The 26801-nt window shown below is 41.2% G+C and overlaps 1 pseudogene; it reads right to left on the bottom strand.

Annotated features, from left to right (window-relative positions):
* Window positions 1-1665: 1665 nt before the first annotated feature.
* Window positions 1666-25034, bottom strand: LOC147458023 (uncharacterized; annotated as a pseudogene).
* Window positions 25035-26801: the final 1767 nt, after the last annotated feature.

Here is a 26801-nt window from a genome sequence, read left to right as displayed (position 1 = left end):
AGTTCATTATGTAATGCTCTCATGTACTTTTCAAGAAGCACACATGAATGCACTAAACTGGAATCTCGTAGATCTAGTTTTCCTTCAAATATTTATTTAATATTTACATGATTCCGATGATGAGTCTAGCTATTTACTTTGCATTTTACGTCTCAAGCGTCCTCTTTAGCATGGTTTGATATGAAGAAATTTGATTCATAAGAATAACCAGCGCGTGCAATGTCTTTAACATGTGAAGAGGTAATGGATTGTCAAAATATTGGAAATAGAAAATTAACTTTCTAGAGAAATCTCATGAAAGAACTCATACAATTAGATTGACTTCATTGGTAGGGGGAGGAGATTTTAGAACTTATCACCAAACCATACTTTTCCTTATTGTTGCAAAACAAGCATTTCACTCAAAGGAACCACTCATTAATGAAACTTGTTGATCTTCTATGCTCAAAGCCTTCTAAGTCATCACTCAGTCATCATCAGACACAACCAAGGGTGACATAACCTCTAGGTTAATCCCTCATCCTCTACTACAAAAACAAGGCTTTTACAACAAAAATAGCTGCATATGGATAGCAAAGCCTAGGTTCATCAAGTCAATGGGACAAAAAGGCAGTTGCTAAATATTGTCACACAAGGACCAAGAATGAAATGGATTCCCAAAATGCTTTTGGAAACTCATTTACAGAGAACCAACCCATATCTATAGCCTCTTCTTAATTTAAGAGATAAAGCAAAGGTTCAAGAGGAAGAAACCCTTAAGAGCTTAACAAGTTTCAAAAGGCCCAGTAATCCTTGCTGCAACCTCGGGACCTGTTTCACAAATTGTTAACAATGTAAAATGCAAGAATCAAGCGAAGGTAGAATTTGCCAAATTATTGGACAAAATGATGGCATGCAAAGAGCAAAACAAAGAGAGAGGCCTAAAATTTAAGAACCTATGGCAGTGGATGTTTTACCCTTCACCAAGTAAGTCAAAGTTGGCATTAAAAATACACGGCTTTGTTGAAGCTAGATTTGTTTTTCCTACGGCTAAGCAGGCTCATTGGGATGTTAGAGATGCGTAGGCTCATGCATTGATTGCATGATTTGTGAAGTGCGCTATTATTCCTCACATTTGCTCAACTAAATCACCTTAACAGGCTTGGAATATTCTAGATGGTCTTTATGCAAGTCGCAATGAGGCTAATATTGCATTGCTGCATAAAGAACTGGAGTCAAAGATTATGCATGCGGAAGATGACATGGACTCTTTACTTGCTACTATCAAGGATATTAATGAGCAACTCATTTTGCAGCAGAACACTACAAGAGGTTATGTACACTTGTGATGGCAATAGCGACGAAACTACAATCGGTTTTCTAATCCCCCGGCGTCGCTAAAAGCGTCGAAATGGGAACTTCACTATAAGCGTCGCTATTGGCATCTCTAAATAGCGAAGCATATAGCGATGCAACCAGTCCTCATTTAGGGACGATTATAGCGGCGTTGCAGAACCTTATATAGAGACACCTATAACGACGCCCGAGAATAAAAAAATTTATTGTCATTATTGAGAAAAACATCGTTGACCAATAGTTACAAAAATGACGTGCACACATCATCATATATACAAGCTATGACAAAAGAAAACTAGTGCTATCTGGCTATGGATAAATTGATGTTGTCTAATCAGACGTCTCACCGCGTCCAAGTGACGTATCTATCGGATTCTGTAAAAAAAAACAATAAAACTTTTTGTAAGTATAAACATATAATACAAAATAATCTATTTTCTTAGCTTTTCATTAAAATACAACAAATGTAAGAGAGTAAAGTGAAATACTAACCATGCCAGTGTAAGAACTGAGAATGTTCATAAGGGCGTGTAAGCCCTTTCTGCCCGCATACTTGCGCTCGTACGGTGTGTGGTCATGCCCTGTCATCGACCACTGTTCAAAACATACAAAGAATACGTTATGTTAGAATCTAAAAGTACAATAATCCATAACTACCAAACCTAAAGGGCAATGCAAAAACACTTACAAAATTGGCCTCAAATGATGCCCACTCGCTGCTCCCCAAGTGGTGCGAGCTCCCTACCTCTACTCGCGCTTTGGCTACCTCCTTTTCTTGCTTCCACTTGTCAGGATTCTCGCGTGCTGCTCGCTTTGCATTCTTCCAATATTCTTTGGCCATCCAATCTGGCATGTTCCACCCATGCTTTATTGTTTTTTGCACTTTAGAATGCTTGTGCTTGCAGTATTCGCGCATTCACACCTTCATCAAGTCTTCATTGAAGCCCTCATCTCGACTTGACACGGGAAACTCGTCATGCAACATACTAATGACTCTGTCTTTTAATTCATTTGGCAATTCACTCCAGGTGTTTAGTATGTAGTGTCAAAACACATGAGAGCAAAGGCCGCGAATGCGCTAGATCACCTTCTTACTGTCGTCATCCAAGATGGTGCCGCCGCTGATGTCGATCGAGTACGATAAGCCCTCTCACCTGTGACGTGTGAACCTAGGTATCTTGACAGGGGTCTCAAGTGGTGTATTGAGTGGCTCTCGATGGGGGTACGAACGACAGGTGTCTCCACTAGAGTATGGGCCCCGAAGCGAGGAGTGACTCCCGGAGGAGTAGCGAGTGGTGTGTAGCAAGGAACGGTCGATAGCCGCGCAAAACCTGGAGTAGATGGCGATGTCGTGGCTGGTGTGGGGAAAGGCAAAGAAGGGGAAGTTAAGGAGCCTCGTTGACTACGAGGCAGTGTCAAAGCATAAGCGGCGGCATCTCCAAAGCAACCGCCGTCGCCACCACTAGAACATCGGTGCCTAGAAGAGTGTGTAGATAGTCTCATTGACACCAAACTCTTGGAGTGCATTGAGTGCTCCGAAACAGAGGGAGACGCTGAAGGAGTGGAACGACGTGACGGTGCTCTAGAGCGATGATGCTCCTCATATCATCTCCTCTGCTGGGGTGACAAGGAAGAAAGAAATTGATCATCCTCCATACCTGCAATAAACACACAAACATTAAATCTTAATGATGAATGGAAAAGAAAATTTGATCAAGTTATAATTTGATTAAACACAATTTAAATTTCTCAAGTATAGCATATAGACAAGAATGGACAAAAATCCACGTGAATACAATATATATTATAAAAAGGAGCAAAATTGCTCAAATACAATTTATGGCTTTAAGAGGTCTCTCTCTCATCCTTGCATAACTCAGCATAACTTCCTATGTCTATATAGAGCTCTCCGTTTAGGAAGATGTCCTACACTTCATTTTGTAGATCCTCTGCATGCATCCCATAGAGCGTAGCAGCACAGGCTCTTCTTGTGCCACCTTAGCAGCTTCCGACTCAACAATATCCTCTCCGATCTCCTTCACTGATGCCGTTGTGATTGGCACACGGTAGCCCTCATACGTCTGTGCACTACGAGGGGCTACCTCTATTACCACCAATTTGATGCAGAATTTGTAGGATGAAATACCACTGCAAGAGCCACATAACTTACATGAGTGCTTCCAGACCACCAGTCCTCTAAAATCGGATGTTCACAGACTTACTTGTTCACAATGCTGAGGTAGTACAAAAGTGTCTCTTAGGTCGGTCCATTTTTTAGTTGAATCCACCTCAAGGAAACCTGCCTCTCCATCCTCTATAATCGATCCTCAGAATCTCTTGTAGCGTGCCGAAGTAAGTGGGTTCCACCACGACAGGATCTACATCAGAGAACCGTTGTCGACTAGATTGTTCAAATTTTGCCATGATTTCACAATCTTGTGTAAAACACTTTTTGTCGATCCGTTCCACCTTAAAATGTTGACCTTTACACCATGCTACTGTGTATGACTTATACTACAATTAACAAAGATTATGAGTGGCCATCCAAACATATAGAAGACTCGAGTCGTACATTGCAAACTTACCTTGGTCGCGCAACCGCGATAGTACTCCCACTCCTCCTCAGTCACTTGTTCGCCAAACTGTTGTGCGCTGATCAATTGGTTGTGCAACCATCTTAAGCTCATGAATGTTGGTAGGCTCTTAAGACCCACCGGATAATGCATTGGTGGTCGTCTTTCTCGTCTCCACTCGATTGATTTTAGCCTCTAGATCTTCAGTCATTTTTTTCTCAAGATCGAGATTGCACATGACCATCTCGGATATGCGCTCATCATCTATGGTTCACCATAGCGTGTCTTGAGCTTTATCAAATCCATCTCGCCACTCTCCAATGTAAACTAGGGACTCTGATACTAGCCAACCTTATATCATGCTACCCTCTGGACGTGCCTTCTGCCGCACATATCCATTGAGCATTTTCAGAGAACGTTCTAAAAAGAACATCCATCTGGAATGCACTGTGCCAGCTATTTCCACCTCATCTATGTGAACAAGAAGATGCACCTGAATGGTTAGCATGGTAGTAGAAAAATGTTTCTCAAACATGAATACAACCTCCGTAGCGTTTAGTTTGGTGGATGGTATGGAATCTACATGGATCTCCTTTTGTGAGATCCATTGCACCAACTTCGCAAGTTTGTAGATTGTGGTATGGACGTCAGGAGACAAACATCTCTCAATGGCCACCGGTAAATTAAACTGCAAAACACGTCTAGCAATGATATTAAAGTCCACATTGTATACAATTTTCAATATGATATATTCCACTTCAAACATACCTGACACATTTTATGCCAGTTGTGTGACTTCAAACCAGTAAGCTTCCCTTCTTTAGTGAAACATGTTTGGAGTGAGTGCATTACACCAGTGGGCATCCGCACAGATCAAATGATCTCTTTTACTTTGTGTTCTTGGCTTGTTGTCAAAATCCATGGCGCTTTAGGGAGTTTTATCGATCCATCGGGTGCTATTTGCGACCAATATTGCTCCATATGATCCACATTTCTAAGGTCAATTATGGCCCCCAAAGTATTCTTCTTGCCGATGAGATGTTCCCACAGCAGATTACTTACATTCGTGAATATGTGCATTGGATCGAGCAAGTGATTGATCATGAGTCTGGGCCAAAGGTAACTTTTACCATAGAGAGAGTCTCTTCATCCCTGGGGCAAACCATCATCACACATCTCCTTTTGCTCTAACCATGCTCGAGCAAACATCCTCAGTGGCTCTCTTCCCAAAAAACCATTGCGTAACTTGTGATTCTCTGGAAGTTGCGCTTGATGACCTTCGTAGATTTTCTTCTTCAGTGAGGACACCCAACGTGCATTAAGTCTAGGTCCACATGTGACACATGCTCTGTATCCACTTGTTGAAATCCCTGCATATATACACATGACAATAGATAAGCTTGAGAAAAACCAAGGTTTATAGTGTTTAAGTTTGAGTATATACCACCCCGGGATAGTCATGCATGATCCACATTAGAATACCTCTGATCAAAGCATTGCGTCGACCTGTGTGTTGGCTCATATCCACCACTTCTATGTCAATCCACAATTGTTGTAGCTCTAGCTCTTCCAATAGTGGACAAAGATACATATCCATATTCTTCACTTTATACCGCCTCGGCACAATTAAGCTTAGAAACAGGTGCCCCTTCTTGGTAGTCAACCACGGGGGAATGTTGTAGTTGACGATGACAACTGGCCATACACTGTAAGATGTTGACCTCTGACCAAATGGATTTACGCCATCCATGGCCAGGCTAATGCGTAAATTTTGAGCTTCCCTAGCAAAATCCGTCCATGTGTCATCTATATGTTTCCAGGCTGCGCAATCTACAGGAATCCGCAGCACACCATCCGAAGATCTATTTTCCTCATGCCATGATACTAGGGTGGCCATGGAATTACATTTGAAAATGCTTGATGCGAGGTAGTAGAGGAAAGTGTCACAAAATCTTTTGTGGAGTTTTTTGTCCGTGGAGATCTACTCGATACCTCTCAGAATCACATTTTGCACACTTCTCCATGTCTATGTATTCCCCTCTGAAAAGAATGCAGTCGTTAGGACAAGCGTGAATCAAATTGTAATCCATCCCCAAGTTTTGCAAGATCTTTCTTGCTTCCTCTTTGGAATCTGGCATTACATTATCAGGTGGCAGGACGTGCTCTTTGAGCAATCTACACAATGGAAAAATTACAGTACACTTGTGTAAGTAATCTATTGGATCATTATACATCTATAGTTTTTTATTGAAGTAAACACATTGTAATAGATCACGTGAAAAGTGTTGTGATGCTAGTGTCACTCCATCCAAACTTTGCCTGCATGTTGAGAAGAACCAAGAGCGCCTTCAATCTAAACCCACGTGCTCCACCATACAATGGTGTATCGGCTTCTCTTTTCATGTCATCATAGATAAGCCTTTCTAAATCCATGATCGTCTCGATCATTTCATCGATCTCAGGCTCAAACATAGCCTTGTTGGGACGGTGGTCTACATTATCACCCTTCGAGCTGTCAGAGGCTGCATCTTGTGGCCACACGTATGCTGCTTGACCAAAGCGCCCGCGAACACGTCTATTGGGTTGCAAGATTGCTACTTGTTAGACAGTGTCAGAGTCTGACGAGTTGTGATTGGCAACAACTTGATCTATAATTGATGGGTCAAACTCGCCAAATTTACGAACGTGCTACAAAGAAACGCGTTTTGTCCGTTGCACATCATGTTTGCATTGATTACAAGGACATAAGATCCTTGTTGAGAGATAGGGGTTTCGGTTGGATGGCCCCACATCATTGTCACTACTCATAACGAATGTAAAAACCTTAAACACCTGGACCTAAATTTAATCTTCTATTGGCATCCTCTCTCTCTCTCTCTCTCTCTCTCTCTCTCTCTCTCTCTCTCTCAGATCACATTGTAAACTACCTCACATTCTCTAGTCATGTCCAATCCCCGCACACCTCGGTCTAAAGGTGCACGGAGGTCAGAACCACAGGGTTATAATCTCATCTTTATTGGTCAATGCCTATATTTGTGGTTATGAGAAATCTACACACCCATGTCTACATGACAATGCATGTAGTGGACAAAAACCCCTTTGCCTCTTCTAGCTGTAGCAATTCACAGCAGCTTAACATCTCTTCACAACAGCTCCTTTACACTTGTCCGAGGGACATCTAAAAGCTCTAATAGATAAGTACAGGTAGCATGTATATGATTACACCAAGTGGCCGTATCCATGGAGAGGAAGAGAGAGATCACCATTGGCCTAACTCTAAATTTAAACCGTAATCGTGAAGGTAAAATAGATCTAACCTTAAATCTAATCTAATCTTAAGTCTAACCTAATCTTAAATCTTACCCTAATCTTAAATATAACATAAACCTAAATATAATCTAATTTTAAATCTAACATAAACATAATCTAATCTAATCTTAAATCTAACCTAAATCTAAATGTAATCTAACCTAAATCAAATTTAAATGTAATCTAACTTAAATATTAACCTAATCTTAAATCTAACATAAACCTAAATCTAATCTAATCTTAAATCTAGCATAATCTTAAGTATAACCTAATCTTAAATCTAACATAAACCTAAATGTAATCTAACTTAAATATTAACCTAATCTTAAATTTAACTTAAATCTAACCTAACCCTAAATCTTAATATAGCATTTCATTTCATATTTTCTCTACTTTTTTAATTTATCCTTCCCTCTCTCTCTCTTTGCTTTCTCCCCTTATCTTTCTCTCGCTCTCTTTGCTTTCTCCCCCCCCCCCCTCTCTCTCTCTCTCTCTCTCTCTCTCTCTCTCAATGTGTGTGAGTATGCATTCTTTGTTTATGCATGTGTGTACATCCAATGTGTGTGTGTATGTGTTGTTTGTGTATGCATGTGTGTACATTCTCTCTCTCTCTCTCTCTCTCTCTCTCTCTCTCTCTCAAAGACACAATGTGTGTGTGTGTGTGTGTGTGTGTGAGGGAGAGAGAGAAAGAGGGGAAGGGAACATGAGAGGGAGGAGAGGGAAGAAGCATACCTGGCTCTCCTTCCTCTCCTCGTGTGTGTGTGTGTGTGTGAGAGGGGGGAAGGGAGAGAGAGAGAGAGAGGCAAGCGTATACCTAGTTTGCTAGAGCGCCGAAACTCAGATATGAGATCTGAGTTTTTTGCACTCACGATTTATTTTTTTACCCCTATCGGTGTCGCTATGATCGTCGCTATGAGCGTCGCAACAAGTAATATAGCGATGCTCATAGCGACCACCATAGCGACTCTGTGGATTTATACATTTGAGCGTCGCACTGCTAGCGTCACTAATATGAAGAACCTCTTGTAGTGGAAGTCATTTCAGATAATTCCCTTGTGCAGACTCCATCAATTGGAGGATCTCAATTTTGAGCATATACAGAAGGTGGTCAGGTAGAAATGGAAGAGAGTGTGCCATGTGGAGGAAGCTATGGTGAGAGAGTGTGTGAATGGAGACTAGTGTAGAAACCACTTATCGACTAGGGCGGGCAACCAATTATAATAACCGACAAACAAAAGTGCCATATCACAATACATTTATGTTTCTATATGGTGGGCTAACTAAGAGCGAGCTAGAGTAAGGAAGCAAATAAGGCGACGACCCCCACATTAAGCAACCATATGCCCCATTGATGTTGTATTGCACATCCGATATTACGATTGACATATCAACCTTGTCATTGATGTGTTCACCTCTCAAGCGAAGGCGAAGGGTTCTCAATTGTGCGTGTTTACCAGAAATTTCATGCATGCATCATCTAGCAAACACAATCCGTGAGAAGATTCAATCATCGCAAAGAAGAAGCCTCTGGAGAAACTTTAATAACAACGCATGGAATGAAAAGCGATGGGCCATCTTAATGATGCATCAGATTATTGGTCCCATTACCCTCTACGCTAGACTTTCTTTTTTGGGTGTGTTTGATTTTAGTTCAAACGCTCTAGACCAAAGAGTGTAATTGCATTTCGATGAAACAACAGTTCTTTTGAGGACGTAAATAACCTTTCGCCTACTAAGCACCTCTTGGTGGGCTGGATACCACTCTCGCAGTTCAAAGGTTTCATGCGAATTGACGCATCACAGCATTGGCCCCATTCCCCTCAGCGTTAGAGTTTTTGCAATGGGCAAAACTTAAAAGTTAACTAGCCAAAAGCCAACACATCTGCCCAGTGCCCTCATTTGTTGCACATTCTCCTTGGTGGAGCATTGTGCTTGATGAGTGCTTGATAGTGAATCCTAGGTCACTCATGGCAAAGCATAGTCGAAAAATGTGCCCCGTAATTGATTCTTTTTCCATGGAGCACCTGTAGTAAGCCTCTTATTCCCATTGTACCATGTAGAAGAAATATGTACAAGAGGATAGTGGTGAGAGTTTCTACACTAGGGTTTAAAACCCGGATGACCAAAGGAAAAAAACATGGTGGCAAAAAAGTCCCTTTGGTATATGCTCTCATTGAAGTTGAGCATTGGGCATTTAAGTACCTACTCATGCAAGGTGAGTGCCTGGGAGAAACAAAACAAGAGTGCATAATGCAAATGCCAATTATGGGACACTCTATATGCAACAAGAGAATTTCAAGAAAAAAGCATGCAGTGCAGTAGTAGAGTTGATGGGGGTGCTTCAAGGAACAAATGTAGCGCATGTGACATCAAAAGATGTCTCACTAGCTTCAACTAATCCAAGAAGTGTTTTCAATGTGGAAGCTTTTCCACTCTTACCTCACAGTGCTAAGCGTATGTGTTTAATTGGATTCTTCTTCACTCCCTCGGACTTAAAATACACCTATACCAGCATGAGTGACATGACTTAGATGGTCAACTCTACCAGCTCAAGCAATGCTTAGAATAGCTAAGAATCTTAGATACTAGAAAACATTACTCGAAGCTCTGAGACTAATGCCTTGTTCATTTATTGGCTTAGCTACCCGGCTTTGATTGTCTTTAGTGTTTCTTATTTCTCTTTTTAAGAATTGGTGATCCTTTCATCACGAACTCTCTTCCAAAAACAAGCAAATTCCAAGCGCAATAGGCGAGAGGGTTTGTGACTAATTTGTCTCGAACGCTCTTAGACTTTAAACCATCTTTTAATACAGGGTTGGTGATTTTCCATAAACACTTTTTCACAGAGTGTTTGTGATTCTCATCACGAACTCACACAGCCATAGGTTACACACCTTCCTAGCTAGACCGCACACAATTCGACAATCATCAATCAGAGTCCGAACGAGGAAGATATGGATGGTGCAAGAATTTCCAAGGGTCGATTTTGTTGATTTTGGACCCACATCAACATGTGTGCCGAGAGATTGAATTACGGTTAAAGGGTTTTGGTTGCTAGTGCGCATAAGCTAAAACATGTGCTATGCAATGCTCAAATTGGGCATTTACTGCTCAAGTTATGGCCGATACAATTCTCTCCACAATTTTGGACATCCAAGAGCCGGGAAAACTGATGTGAATATGATTAAAGTTGTGCTTGACAATTTTTTAGTCAAAATGTATATCAAAAGTAGTGTACTTTGGAAAGCACATTACATTTTAAGGATATTTAGTTGATAAGTACAACAAAAGGGAGCTATGGATCAGGTTTTTTTCCATCAATGAGGGTTATGGGAGAGCATATGGTGATTGGTGAGCATCGATGAGGGTTTTTTTTCCATCGACGAGGGTTATGGGAGAGCATATGGTGACTAGTGAGCCAAATGTTATAATTGGGTGTGATTGAATTGATATGTCAGTTAAATGCCCAGGGGGGTCCACCTTTCAGAAATTCCTATAGCACATGAGTTCAAGAGGTATTTTTAAAACCCCTCTATGCACATGTGTTCAAGATGTTTGCTACAGAGGATAAACTGGATGAGGACAATTACCCATTGTGGGTTTACATGATCAACATGTTCTTCTGTCAAAGGGAATTTGAAATTTTGGGTAGGGCACTGATGTACATCCTGATCCTATGGATGTAGGCATTGTTGAGAATGTTGCAGGTTTTGGTGATAGGATTGTTGCTGCTAGATTTATTTTTCCTACGGTTGAGCAGGCTCATTGGGATGTTAGAGATGCGTAGGCTCATGCATTGATTGCATTGTTTGTGAAGTGCGCTATTACTCCTCACATTTGCTCAATTGAATCACCTTAACAGGCTTGGGATGTTCTGGATGTTCTTTATGCAACTCACAATGAGGCTAATATTGCATTTCTGCGTAAAGAGCTGGAGTCAAAGATTATGCATGAGGAAGATGACATGGACAATTTCCTTGTTAGTATCAAGGATATTAATGAGCAACTCATTTTTGTAGTCGAAGTCATTTTAGACATTTCCCTTGTGCAGACTCTATCATTTGAAGGATCTCAATTTTGAGCATATACAGAAGGTGGTCAGGGCAGAAATGGAAGAGAGTGTGCCATATGGAGGAAGCTATTGTGAGAGCGTGTGTGAATGGAGACTAGTGTAGAAACCACTCATCGATTAAGGTGGGCAACCAATTATAATAACCAACGAACAAAAGTGCATGTCACAATACATTTATGTTTCTATATGGTGGGCTAGCTAAGAGCGAGCTAGAGTAAGGGGGCAAATAAGATGATGGCCCCACATTAAGCAACCTATGCCCCATTGATGTTGTGTTGCACATCCGATATTACGATTGACATATCAACCTTGTCGTTGATGTGTTCGCCTCTCAAGTGAAGGTGAAGGGTTCACAACTGTGCGTTTACCCAATCCTCTGTGTGTTTACCAGAAATTTCTTGCATACATCATCTAGCAAACACAATATGTGAGGAGATTCAATCATCGCGAAGAAGAATCCTCTGGAACCAACATTTGCAGTGGAACCACCCTCTTTCTTCTTAGTCTCTTTGGCCTTCAACTCAGGACACTGCTTGATCGAGTGATCATTAGCTTTACAATAATGGCAACACATCTTCTTTTTGCCCGCATCACCAGAATTTCCAGATGAATTGATGCCAGCAGAAGCATTAGGAACAGAAGTTTTGCCACTCATTGTAGAACCATAAGAAGTGGCTGCATTGCTGTTACCACCCTTTCTTTGAGCAAAAAACATGTTCAATTGCACGTTGCCTAGTCCTATTTTTCTAGAAAGTGACTCTTGCAATAGCAATGTGCATAATGCATCAAACTTGACAACTTCAGGATTTCCTTGGGTCATAAGTCTCCAAGTACTAGCAAAAGTCTGCGTCAGGGAACTGTCTCAAATGACTTCACCTGCAGAAATAAGTTGCTCATTGATATCCTTAACACCAGCAAGGAAAGTGTCCATATCATCTTCCTCATGCATAATCTTCGATTCTAGCTCTTTACACACCAAAGTAATTTTAGCCTCATTGCGGCTTGCATAAAGACCTGCTAGAATATCCCAAGCCTGTTTTGCAGATTTTGATGAACGAATGTGAGGAGTAATGGTGCGCTTCATAGAAAACACAATCAACGCATGAGCTTGAGCATCCTTTACATCCCAACGAGCTTGTTTTGCTGTAGGCAAAACAACTCTAATAGCAACAATCCTTGTAGCAAGACCTGCAACATCCTCAACATTGCCTACATCCTCAGAACCAGGACGTACATCAATGCCCTACACAATATTCCAAACACCCTTTGACATAAGAACATGTTACATCATGTAAGCCCACATAGGGTAATTGTCCCCATCCAATCTATCCTCAACAAAACAAACATCTTGAACACATCCGTGTTTTTGTCAGCCATGGTAAATGTTGCACCTGATGTGAAAACTGCCCGAAAAGAGGATAAATAGAGTAGGAACAACAAGTGCTATATAGCACAAACCGTAGAAGACTATAAGGGACCTATTATGCAGAAAGGCACTGACAAAAATTCTACACAAAATGACGAAATAGCCTGTGCAGTATTGCATGTAGTGGAAACGGAGGCCGAAATGAGCCCAAATCAGAAATCTGAGCAGAGTGAGCTCTATGAGCACACCCAAAATTTTGTCGACCTACGAACGCTTTGCCAAAGCTCACAGAAATCGAAGAAAGTGAGCAGGCGTGTGCTGGAGCTGCTGGGGCGACTAAGCTCGGGGGGACACAACCTGCTCTGATACCAATTGTTGGAATTAGGGTTGCAAGAAAACACACACAGCTTGGAGAAGACGAAGGAAGCTCAAGGCACACAATTGAGAGTGTGTTACTTAGTGTGCAATGGAAAGATAGTTAGCCCTAGAGTGATGGGCTTATATACAATGCACGGGGAAAAAAACCTCCTAAAGAGGGAAAAAATGCTCCGACTGTCCTAGTGTGTTCACTACCACATGTATATGGTAACATAGTTAACTTGCTAATTACACAAGATGAGAGAGAGAGAGAGAGAGAGAGAGAGAGAGAGAGAGAGAGAGAGAGTATGTCGACTCAAATGATGAATTAACTAGCTTGAAAGAGTGATCACAAAAGGTGCTTATATATCACAAAAGAGGCATCTCCACTTGCCACATGCATCTACTAAAAATAGATCTTGGATTTTAGGATCCACCTTTGTAGGGCACTTTAAGGTGATTCAAACTACTCCAATGGGTTTACGATGCCTAGAAAACTCCCCCATGGGTAGGACCATGATGTGAGCCACTTTTTGGCCATGCTTCACATGCTCCATGCCACCTAGGATGCCATGTAGATAGGGGGTGTTCTCACACTTTTTGGCTTAGATCGAAGCCCACGATCATAGCAAAGGATCACTTATAGGTGCCTTATTCCCTGCTTGCATCCTTTGTGCACCTGGTGTCTCCATAGAGGGTATACCAAACTTCTCATCTAAACTCTACTTAGAACCATTGCTATCACTATCATCATGACTTGCACCTGGTGTCTCCATAGAGGGTATACCAAACTTCTCATCTAAACTCTACTTAGAACCATTGCTATCACTATCATCATGACTTGCACTCATATTTGGTAGCTTAGAGGCATCATTAACTTTTTCTTTCCTTTTCTTGATATGTTTGAAGAGTTTTTAGGCCTCAATCTTTCACACAACCTACCACTCCATGGCTTCTCACCATAACTTGCACTAGGTGACCCTTGCACTCCAATCAAAACCTGTGATTGTTCACATGTATTGTCTGCAGTGACATCTCTCTTGCATCGAGAGAAGAGCTGCAAAGGCCTAGTGGTAGGGCCTTGAGTAAGAGTGCACATGACTCTCTCTCTCTCTCTCTCTCTCTCTCTCTCTCTCTCTCTCTCCGTACTATCTTGAAATCCAGAGTATAGATGAGGATAGATACAAGACCCGTTATACCACCCTCTTGTATTGGGCCCAGTGTATCAATGATCACACATACCCCACACAATTCCAGCTAGTAGCACTTTTAGATTCATTTTAGCATCTACTTTTTGTACCCACACATGTTATCGGATTCACCAATTTGTAATGGATTGGTCTCATAGGTCATTTTGGGCTTTTGAAGATGTTAATACATCATTTCATCTCTCTCTCTCTCTCTCTCTCTCTCTCTCTCTCTCTCTCTCTCTCTCTCTCTCTCTCTCTCTCTCTCTCTCTCTCTCTCTCTCTCTCTCTTTCTTTTTGCCATGACACTCTCTGTCACTTCTCATTGCCATCTACATAGCCACCATGGATTAAAAAAAATTTCTCAAAAGGGTCCCAAGTTTGGGAACATAAAGTAAGAACATGCATTGAAGAATTCAAGAAGTTGCTCAAGCTTGAATATTCAAGAAACAAGTAAACTTTTGAACAATTTGAAGGAAGGAGGAGTGCATGAGAATGTTTCTCAAACTTAGGCCCGTACGGCTCAAGCAAGGGTCAATGGGTTTTGATGGAGTCCAAATTTTGAAATCGAAACCAATGTTTACATGACAAATCAAGGAAGTCGAGGAGCACAATTTTCATTCTACAAAATCCACATACAAAGTAGTGCATGTAGTGCATGTAACATTAGTAGCTTCTACCAATCATACAGATTGGATTAAATACTACAATTGGCTACTACTCTATCCAGTGATGGTGCATGCAACTACAATGGACCTTACTCCACACAAGAAGGCTACCCATGAAGAAGATCCCATGAATACAAGGGTAGAGATATTTCCTATGGCACTTTTTATCTAGCACAAGGGGGGATAATTTGGTCTAAGAGCTCATGGAGTTCAATTTAGCCACACATACACACAAAATCATTTTTGTAAAGAAGATCTATATAGATGCTCGATGTATCAACATCAATATATGAGATAGATTTTACATGTGGAGAGTATGAGTTCTCATGGACTATGACACTGGTGCCATATTTTTATGTGCCATGATGGGTCCTACGGTGTTGATCCTACAGTCTCTCTATGAGGATCATTATGGCACTCTCTTTTCCAACAACTATGTGGCCAAGGTTGTCTATCTAGATATGATTAAGATTTTGCATGCAAAAGTGGCAGGATAAGAAAGTATGAAAATCTTATGATTGGTTGTATGGTAGTAATGCACATTCTGGTAATCTTTACCTATTGTTTATATCAAAAGGTGCATCAAGAGGTCTCACTTATGAAGTGTTTATGCTATGAGCATGTTACACGTTTCATCTCCTCAGTCAATATGGCTATTTGTGAAGAAATTTTTTTATGATGTTTATGAAGTTTGGAAGGATGGACCTGATGAAGAGTTCACTTCCAAGAACATTAGTGTAAGTAAGAAATGAATCTCCACTTTTGTTATTGAGGATGAAAGCTATTCTCCAAGGGAGAGTAGTGTGAGGACAAAGGGTCCTGGTCAAGGCCTAGACAAGGGGCTATGAGCCCACATGTCATGAGACATATAATCATTCTTGATTAAAATTTGTCTTCATGTAAGAAAAGAGATGTACATGTGCAAACACATGTGAAAATGACCTCATTAATTTCTTAGGTCATAGTATAAGATGCTAGTATAGGGAGGGCTCCCACTAGAGGCTAGAAGCCTAGACAACATTTCCCCCTTCAACTCATAGGTGATTCTAACCTAGGAGATGACACTAAACTAGGAAGAAGAAATGCACAAAGGATAGGGATAAGTGGACTTGTCATGGTACCTAAAAGGTTCAGAGGTGAATATCAATGGCAAGACCAAAGGTGGACACATGCATGAATCAAAGGGTAGATTGGCTTAGGGCACATGCTCTTGGTTTAGATGTTGATCTTCACATGACTTGGTTTAGATTGGCTTAGGGCACATGCTCTTGGTTTAGATGTTGATCTTCACATGACTTGGTTTAGACGTTGAGCCTCACATGACTTTCAATTGAAGCTAGATATATCCGCCCCCCCCCCCCCCCCCCCCCCCCCAAGATGGGTACGAAAGGAGCAAGGTATTCAATAGATCAATTTGTTCAAAACATAGTATGTGCATAAAAATACAATGGTTGGTATGAGTGCTCAACTCTCTAAGTAGCATCGTAAGCCATGCTACCTCATGTGCTATCACTACATCACCCTTGTATTCAGCCTATATACTCAACAAATCAATCGTGGGTTACTTCTTATTGCTCCATGTATTAGAAACACTCCCATGTGAGAACAAAAATATACCAATAGATCATCCATCAAATAGACTACCAATCTAATATGCATATGTGTAAATATAGAGCCACATCTCCATGCTAGCCTCATATAAGAGTGCATAATCCAATGTAGCACTCACAAAGTGTAATTTGTGTCTCACTTCATCCCAAGTGTAGCTTCCTTGGAAGCTACATAAACTCTCTCTCAACCCCAACCATATAACTCAAATCAGGTAGTGAGATTTCAAGTAGATTAGGCTACCACAAATATTTCGATACATGGTGGCATTCTCAAGCACATCACACCACATCAGTTTGCACCTTCAAGTTTTGAATTAAGGGCAAAGAACATGCTTACAATCAACCATTTCATTCTTTACAAACATATCCAATGCATATTGTCTCTATGACAACCATAGGCCCTTTTTTGTCTTCACAGGCCAGGGCCCTAGAGGCTAGGGGCCATTTTTGAACTGGGCTTGGGGGCTGCCTATTTAATGGCAAGAGGTTGGGAGGAGAGGACAAATTTCAATACCCCTACCTCATATTGGTATCAAAGCTAAATCAAGAAAAAGCAAGGCGCTGTCCTTTTTAGGAGAAGTTTGCATGCATCGTGAGGAGGACGAGGGCCGTGAGTATGGTCACTTAGCATAAAGACAAAAACGATGCTGTGTGGGAAGACCTGCTTGGTAGAGGAGAGGGGAGGGGTCGACCTTCACCAAATCACACGCTCCCTCTCTCTGTGAGTTTGTAGCAGCTTGTTGAGCCATTCACGTCATTGGTGGGTGACCCGGTTTGTTAAGCACATGGAGCTTTCTCTCTTTGTCCCTTCCGCGATGTTTCCATCGCATAGCCAATGAAGAGCTGAATGTTGATTCCCACTTGGGGTGCCCAACAAAAAATAGGGTGGTACGAGGGGGCTTTTTAAAGTATCTGTCACGTCTCACAAAGAGACGGTCCCAAGACTAAAATGTCAATCCGAGAGAGTAAGTGAAAAGACTAGGGCATGGAGGCATGCCAAGAGGTTGTCAATCGCTTGTCTAAACACAATTCACTTCGTGGAAACAATGTATGAACTCTACCTGCGGAAAACTTGAATTCTATCTCTTTGATCCAACCGCACATCCACATGCAAAACTAGTAGGAAATCAACTCTGATCAACACCAAACTTGGTAGGCACATTCCTTCCTAGGGTAAGAACACTTCAAGACCATCAAACCTCAAATTCTCACACTTAAAAAATTGCAATTTTCTCATGCAACAAAACTACACGTCCGTAAATTTGATGTTGGACACACCTACTAGGTTCTCCTAAGCACTGGGAGTCTAATGCAGCTGAGACAATCTCAAAACAACGCCCGAATAGTGAGATATGTCACCTAGAAGGTCATGGGATCGAGTCGGATCTCGCAAAGACTTGCAATAAGCATTTGTTGTTGGAATCTTCCAACACTCCCCCCTCCTACTTCATGTCATCTTGACATGAGTCAAGGTTTGAAATTAAGAAGTTATCTGTCAAGCTCTCTTTCTCCGAGAGGAAAGTGAAGGTTGGCCATTGTTCCGGCTTTTGCTTGTGGCTCCACTTCTTGGGCATCCTTTTTGTGTCGTTCTACATAGCTCTTGTGTAACAATCACACCATAGTAGCATTTTTAGCAAATGTCAAAGCTATTCTTGCATTTTCCATGCCTCTATGCATCTGTCACTTAGCTTGCTAATTTTGTGACTATCTTGAAATGACTATATGATTCATGCAGAATGCACAAAAACTTGAAAATTTTCATTTATGCAAGATAAAGAAAAAACCATGATTTTTTTCTACCTAGCATGGATATTGAAGTTTTCTGGATCGGAATCTCATGGGCTTGATGTACACTATAAGAATAGGCTCTGATACAAAAATGGTGAAATCTGACTGAGTGGTTTGGCTAGAACCAGGGTTTTCATCATTAGCTGTAGATTTTTTGAGCTTTGTATACAAGTTCTAAGCCTCTTTTGAGTTTTGAATTCACAAAGGGGGCTTACAGGCTCTTGCCAAAGTGGCTAGCATGTTTAAAATTTTGTTGGGTGCGTGATCAGTCTTTGTGGGAAAATTTTGATTTTTTTCCCATACACTCGATCCTCCCAATGATGGCTCGTGGCCGAATACTCTCACGGAGGGTACCCGCAAAGCTATGGGAGGAGATGACGCTTACGATTTGCTTGATATTCAAGAATTTTGAGCACTTCAAGCACGTATGTTGGTGATGGAAACGAATTTTGCATCACTAAATGAAAGTGTCAATAAATTATCCACTTTAGTGGTACATTTTATGCAACAACAGGCCAAGGGTCTTGTTGACACACACATGCATGAGCACGTAGGGCCCTCCTGGTCAGGGACACGGTCCCCCTCCGGATTCTCTACATTCTCTCACTGTGAAGGCGGTGGACAAGTTGTTGAAAAATACAAAGCCACCAACCCCGAGAGCACAATAAGGATGCAGTGAATATCTTTCTCAGCAATTGGGACAGAATTCACGCCTTAAGGCATACTTTGGATGCAGACATGGCACTGCAGACAAGTTTGAGGCTATGTTTAGAGAAGAGTTCCTGCCCACAAATGAGGCAGATAGAAATTGGACGGCTTGGGACACATGTTCCATGCGCCAACACCCATCATTGCTTGAATATATCTCGCACTACTGGGATGTTATCCTCAAGTTGGAAGGGTTAGACACCTTTCACCAAGTACGTGGGTTTATCTGTGGTCTGATGCCAGAGCTTAAGAAGCACGTCAAGACTCAAGACCCTAAAACACTTGAGGAGGCCATAGTGAAAGCTCACATCCATGATGATCCAGATGATAAGAAATCACATAGTACTCGCGTGCCTCTTAATACACATGGTAATACATGCACACAGGGCATAATAAAAGGAAATTTATAATAGCCAACTCAGAAGCAACTAAGAAACCCAAGGGATCTCGAGGGTCTCTCTCTACTAAAGATTTTGAGAAGGCTAAAAAAGAGAAGTTATGTTTTCAATGCTTGGGAAGCGGCCATGGCAAAAAAGATTGTCCCAAGGGGAAATCTGTTGCTCAAGCCAAGGAGAGAGCAGTGCACACGGTGCAGTTGTTGCCTCTTAAGTCTTCCTCACGTTTCTCCAAGGTAGAGGTAACACACACCGAGGTAGTGCATGAATGTTGTATCACAACTTGCATGTGGAAATAGACCTTTGGTCCACATGAGTTAGTGCGTATGCGCGGATCTCTTCAAGGACACAAAGTGCATATCTTGGTAGATGACGGTGCTACTCACAATTTCATTAATTATAGATTAGTGAAAAGACTCAAATTGCCCCAAACTCCGAGTTTCCACCGCTACAAGGTATCAATGATGAACGTCTATGATGCCAAAGTATGGGATACTTAAGTGAGAGTTGTATCATTGGAAATTCAAGGCTATTCCACATCCTTGGATTTGCAGGTTATGAATATGGAGCGGGCATATGTGGTCCTTGGTAGAGAGTGGATGCATAGCATAGGACCATCACTGAAGCGTAGCTACGAGCACAATAGTTTGATGTTTGAATCCCATGGTGCATATGTGTTGTTGTTAGGAGAGAAGGATGTGCCTTCCTCACCCACTGATATGTACAACAGAGCTTATGAAGCTCACTTTTGATAATGAACAAGAAGAAGTTTTCTTCTGCTCCTCATTGTGTCATTTTCTTTCAAACGTTGAATCTATTGAAGATTCCTCAATGCCGCATGCTTCTCTCTCATCTCTTCTAGCAATGGCTACTTCTCTCTCTTCTCAACAAGCAAAGGTTGTTAGTCAGTTAAAAGATTTATTAATGGAATTTGAAGGTGTTTTTACTAATGATTTACCATCAAGATTACCGCCGACACGATCTGTGCAGCATGGCATAGACGTGGTTGTAGGTAGTAAACAAGTAAGTAAACCACCCTACAGAATGGGTCATTCAGAGACTGTTGAGGTGGAACATCAGCTTGCTGACTATCTTAGCAGAGGGTTTATTCAACCGAGTTCTTTACCATGGGCTTCTCCTATTCTATTGGTGAAGAAAAAGGATGGTAGTATGCGCATGTGCGTAGACTACCATGGTTTAAATGCGGTCAATGTTAAGAACAATTACCCATTACCACGCGTGGATGAACTGTTCGACAAGCTCACTCATGCTCGTATTTTTACAAAGATAGACTTGCAACCGGCGGGGTACGTAATGACTTGCTGATATACCCAAAACTACATTCCGAACAAGGTTTGAACATTATGAGTTTTTGGTTATGCCTTTTGGATTAACCAATGCGCCCGCAACTTTCATGACATTCATGGATAGTGTCTTGAGACGTTCTTGGGTAAATTTGTTATTGTTTTTCTTGATGACATTCTCGTGTACAGTGCTTCTAAGGAAGAGCACTTGCAACATCTGAGGCACGTGTTTGAATTGCTAAGAGAAAACAACTTATATGCCAAAGAATCAAAGTGGGATTTTCTCAAGGAGGAAATTCACTATCTAGGGCATGTTATCTCAGGTAATGGGCTGCACATGGATCAATCCAAAGTGGATGCCATTTGAAGGTGGCCTTCTCCCAAAAATCTGGAAGAGTTACAAATTTTCTTGGGCTTTATAGGTTTTCATCGATGGTTTGTAAAAAACTATGCTCATATTGTTGTGCCAATGACGGACGAGCTGAAAGGCAAAGGAAAACCTTTTGGTGGGGTGCCACTCAACATTAAAATTTTGATACACTCAAGGATGGATTAGCTACAGATCCTATTCTAGCTTTTATGGATCCTTTGAAGCCATTCGTTTTGGAAACGAATGCCAATAACCGCGCTATTGGAGCAGTCCTTCTACAAGAGGCCGGGAGGCCAATTGCATTTGAAAGCAAGAAGCTTGATTCAGTGCAACATAATTATTCTGCTTATGAACATGAACTCTATGCAATAGCATCTGCCTTATAGACATCACGACATTATTTGTATGGATCTCAATTTGAGATTGTGTTTGACCATGAAAGCGTAAAATGGTTTACACAAAAAAACTGACTTGAAGGGTCGAAAAGCTAGGTGGGCTAAGATTCTTCAGGAGTATGACGCTGAAGAGTAAATATGAGCATGATGATGCATACTCCAAAGTGTGGAGCCATGTGCAAATAAGGGATCCTTCTCATTCCAATGCTGGTAGTGTTTTGCTAACCTCCACACACAGTTCTCCTCTGTCGAGTGATGAACTACAACGATGGAAGAATTTTTTCATCGATAATGGGTACCTACTCCACAAGGGTAGAGTTTGTGTACCAAACGAACACGAACATTTGGTGCCAAATTCTTTATGAATGTCATGACAGTCCAAGTGCAGGGCACCCATGCATTAAAAAGACTTATGCTCTCGTAAGACAACAGTTTTACTAGCCAGGTTTACATGGCTTTGATCAAGACTATGTCTTGCATTGCTAGAAATGTCAAGTTAACAAAGTAGAGTGCGTGAAGGCAGGAGGACTCTTACATCCTTTGGAGATTTCCAATCGTAAATGGGAAAGTATCTCTATGGATTTTATTGTGGGTTTACCAACCATTGTACGAGGTCATGACTCGGTATGGGTGGTTGTAGATCGATTGACTAAACTATGCAAGTTTATTCCAACCAAGTCGACCATAAAGACTCTAGAATTAGTTAAGTTAATTGTGGACAATTTGTACAAGTTTTATGGATTGCCAAGTAACATTGTGAGTGATCATGATCCCAAGTTTAACAATCATTTTTGGAGGGCTGTGTTTGAACAATTGGGTACACAATTCAACCTCAGTACAACAGATCATCCACAAACGAATGGTCAAACTGAACGAGTTAACCAAGTGCTAGAGGATATGCTACAAGCATATGTTAGCAAGAAACAAACAGACTGGGAAGAGTACCTACCTCTTCTCGAGTTTGCTTACAACAATGCTAAGCATGTCACGAATGGATTTAGTCCTTTAATCCTAATGTATGGTTTTCAACCTAGGTCACCAATTACGGTGGGGTTGGCAACCAAAAAACTCCATCAGGCTAAGGATTTTATTCAAGACCATCTGGATATATTGAAACTCGCTCGTTAGAATGTCTGACAAGCGCAGGATTGGTATAAGAAGTACGCTGATGAGAAACGTCGGCCAGTTACCTTCGGGGAAGGGAAGAGGTATTTTTGTGTGTGCTAGAGCATTTAGAAAGTCTAGAGATTGGGCCCACACCTAAATTATCTCCAAGATATTGTGGGCCTTTCAAGATACTCAAGCGAGTTGGTGATCGTGCTTACAAACCCTTGTTACCAAACCACTCTTGTGTTCATCCGGTATTTCATGTAAGCCATTTACGTAAACTGTTGCTTGGGGACGACAATGTTTTCGACCAATAGATTTTGGTTGATTTTGTTGAACCTCCTACCCCACCGCATGAACCTGAGTGAATTCTTGACAATCACGATTTACGTACGCGTCATCATGTACGTCCTTAAGCTTTGATCAAGTGGGAAGATGGATCTGAAGAAGGTGCCACTTGGGAAAACATTAGTGTTCTTACAAAGAAGTTTCCCACTTTTGTTTTTGAGGACGAAAACACTTCTTCAAGGGGGGAGTAATGTCATGCTAAGGGCATACCAGGGGGGGTCATGGACCCAGACCAGGTGGCCGGCTACCAGTGTGGACTGGGGATTTTAGGGCCAAGGACTATATATGGGGGGTTGGGCGATGAATCCGGACCAGGCAGTGCTTTTGGCTTTATATTTTAGTGCCCAAATGAAGCTTGCATCAATTCTTGAGGTATTCTTTGATATCCATATTTGTCGCCTTGAGGGTGTTTGGTGCCGTGTTGGTGTGTCATTGTCATGTCTCTTCTTTGGTACCCAAATTTGTTTGGGAGGGTTGATTCGAGCTCTCTGTTCTGATGTCCTTTAATGATCATCTTATTCTTGAATCCTGCTTATCATGAAAAATGGAATCAAGTCCAAACCATTATGGCCATAAAATTTTGCAGGGGTGATCTCATTGACACACACATCTAAGGTGGCTAAGATTTGAGTCTACTCCAGCGTTTCCATTTTTCTTTTGGGAAAGGTTCATGTATATAGTCAAAATCTTCAAAAGGTCTATCCCACTTGCGCTTGTCTTTGATAGGACTATCACAATCCAAAGCTCCACACATCCATAGATGCGCTTTAGAGTTCAACCACACGAGTACTTTAGATTCTACAATTGTGGCCGAATCAAATTCCTCTATAGGAGTCCTCCATACATCTCTATATCTATGGTCTCTTAAATTAATGCGAGTGGTGGTTTCCATGTGGCATAAGTAGAAATAATCATAGCCCACTCTTGAACCATTTTCAATTGGCGCATGGACGGTTTCCCTAGAATAACATCATAGTTATTCTCAGTTTCAAAAGGTATCACTGCAAATTTATAAACATGCTCAACTCCACAAGAAGTCATCACCTCCTCCTCCAGTATATCAATAGGCTTTGCAATGTAGCCATCAACTAACTGCAATTTCATATGTGTTTGTCTTAGGGTAGGTTTTCCCTATTTCTCCCAAATTACTTTAGTGGCAATGGCAACTCTTGCGCCACTGTCTAGAGTAGCAATTATTTCTATTTCTTGATGCTCTGTGGGAATGTGGTGCTCCCCTCTTCACCTTCTCAATAATCACGAACTTTGTTTATAGGAACTTGCTTCACATCCTTTTTGGGTTGGCTCCAATCCCCCATTTCTTGACCCATTGTCTCAATAGGATTTTTGATTCCCATTTTCTCAAGGCATCTAACGACATCTCTCCACATCTGAGATTTGACTTTTAACAGCTCAGCTATTGTCACTGCGCATGTCACCAGCATTGACATAAATTCTTGCAATCCTTGACAATCTATGATTGTCTTATGAGTTCTTCTCTGAGATGGCAAAACCATAACATCAGATCTTTCCTCATAAGGTCCTAGGTAGGAAGGCAACTCCTTAAGGGTTTCCTCTCTCCTATCCTCCTCTGATCTATCCGTTCCTTGGTCACCATATATGGATTGCATGTTGACATCCATCATGCCTTTGTCGGGGTCGATTTTTGCAACTGGTGCTAATTCCCACCAATGGTTTCCATCTCTAGCCTTCCTAACTATGTCCCATAGCTCTTCAAGCCAATCACCTTTGACTGTTGGCACAATAGGAGGTATATGATAAAGAAATTCATCTATTGTGTTTTCTACTACGTGTTCAACCACTCCTTCTTAGCAAGTATTTGCAATCCCAATCCTTGAGGCAGTGTAGGATCCTTGTTTTATCCTGTTTCTCACCTTGCTTATTTGAACTCTTTTTGTGAACCTTGTCATTAGAAGAAACCACAACTTCCATCATTAGTTCTTGTTCACTCGCATCATTTAAGCTCTCTTTCTTTCTCTCATTTGTTTCTTTAGGTGGTTCGGATATTATCCTAGCATGAACTGGCATATTTGGTGGAGGTTCCATGAGCGCTTGAGTAGTCTTAATCAAGCTTTTGTACATCTCCAACCTCTGTTTTTCTATCTCCGCATCAAGAGAAGTCATCCACCGATGCTCCATATGCATCATCTATTGGTTGTCTACTCTTGCTTCATACGCCTTCAAAATAGCTTCCTATGGCTCAAAATTCTTATTGACTAGGCCTAAACCTCCTGAACTAACATCCTTTGGCTCTACTCTACTTGGGTTTGGTACTGCTTTGGGTACTTCTTCTAGTATCACACTAGATGAACACTCTGTCAGCCGCTATAATTTCTCTCAAGCTTGTGATAGCTCAATTGTAATAGCCTTTAGCTTCCTATGCACTGGGCTTTAACTTTATCTCTCGCAGCTTTCTTTGTTGATTTCACACATCGACTTGTTATAGTTATCACCACTTTTCTCACCTGTCACTTTTTGCTTGGATTGCACTCGTGTTCCCACCTTCACTCGCACTTTCACATCTAAATCAAAACCACTTGAAGAGGGGATAACCTATATAATGTTAATTGTGGCTTTTTGTTTCTTATCTAGGCTATGAGGACATTCTTGGTACAAATGTTTAATTCCACATCCATCACAACGTCCACGTGCAGCTGTGCCTGCTACTTGCAAAGCATTAGAAATCACATTAGAAACTTTGTTTGCATCATTAGCTTGGTCTGTTGGGCCATTCCTAGCCAAATGGTCTCCTTGACCTTTGAAACAAGGTCTTAGGGTTCCTTGTTGTCTCAAATTTTGGGCAACTGGTATCTGTGGGATACACGTTTTGTTTAGCCTCTCCTTGATTGGCTATGAACATTAGTGTTCCTTGGCTCAATGTAAACCATTTTCTTGGAGATATTATTAACTGAGGATTACTAGAAGATGAAGCGATATTCTCATGGTCATATGACTCCATAGTCACTGGTGGGTTCTCTAGGCAGACTATTTTTCTTAGATCTTGCACTCCCAATGTCCAAATGAAGTTTTTTTTTGTTTTATTAGTTCCCTACTCTTTGTAGATATTGCCTACCAAATTTGGTTCACTTTTGACCTCCTTTGAATGTTGTAGGCCATTTTTGGCACTTTTTGACTAGGGTTTGGTCTAACCTCATGTGCAAATTCCCAATTTCAAATTTTTCTCGATGAGTGTGATCCTGCATCAAGATCTCCCATTGGTCTAAAGCTTGGCAAAAAATTCTTCTTCTTGTAGGTAGTTGGAAAAAAAAGCAATTTTTTACCTCTACTCCTACCTCTAGAAATTTTTTCCAATTTTGACTTGATAGGGGTGATCCTTGCATCAAGGCCTCCCACTAAACCAAATCTTAGCAAAAAATTCTTTTTCTAGAAAGTAGCTGGGGAAAAAAATGTTCACAAAAGATTTAGGGAGGGTGCCCACGGGCCATCCCCCCCCAACTCCTCTCACATCATGAAAACTATTTTGGAGGGGGATCGACTCCATGAAAATGCGGTCCTCCATTGTTGTCAATTTCTCTTACTCTCACTCTCTTTTGCAAGTATTTTTCATACCTAGCTACCTATTTGTGTAGATAGTTGCTCTCCAACCAAGCACTCTCTCTACTCTTTTTCATTAGGAATCTTCTTAATAAGAAGCTCACTATGTCAAGCTATTTTTTTGTTGTAGAAAAAAATTATTAGCCAATTCCATTACATTGGTATTAGAGCTTGTAGGTTTCTCTCTTCTTAAGCTTGTAGGTTTCTCTTTTCTTGCTTAAGAAGAGAGGTCCTTGAGTATTTGTGAAGGGCTGGATTTGTTTATTGTTATAGGATAAATGGAACACGGATTTATTCACGGGGTGTCTTGCTGTCGGAGCACACTATGGGAGCTAT

This window comes from Adiantum capillus-veneris, chromosome 5 (assembly GCF_014529385.1).
Source record: "Adiantum capillus-veneris isolate H3 chromosome 5, ASM1452938v2, whole genome shotgun sequence".
NCBI classification, from domain to species: domain Eukaryota; kingdom Viridiplantae; phylum Streptophyta; class Polypodiopsida; order Polypodiales; family Pteridaceae; genus Adiantum; species Adiantum capillus-veneris.
Note: the sequence above shows the minus strand (reverse complement) of the source record. Positions and strands in the feature narration are given on the sequence as shown.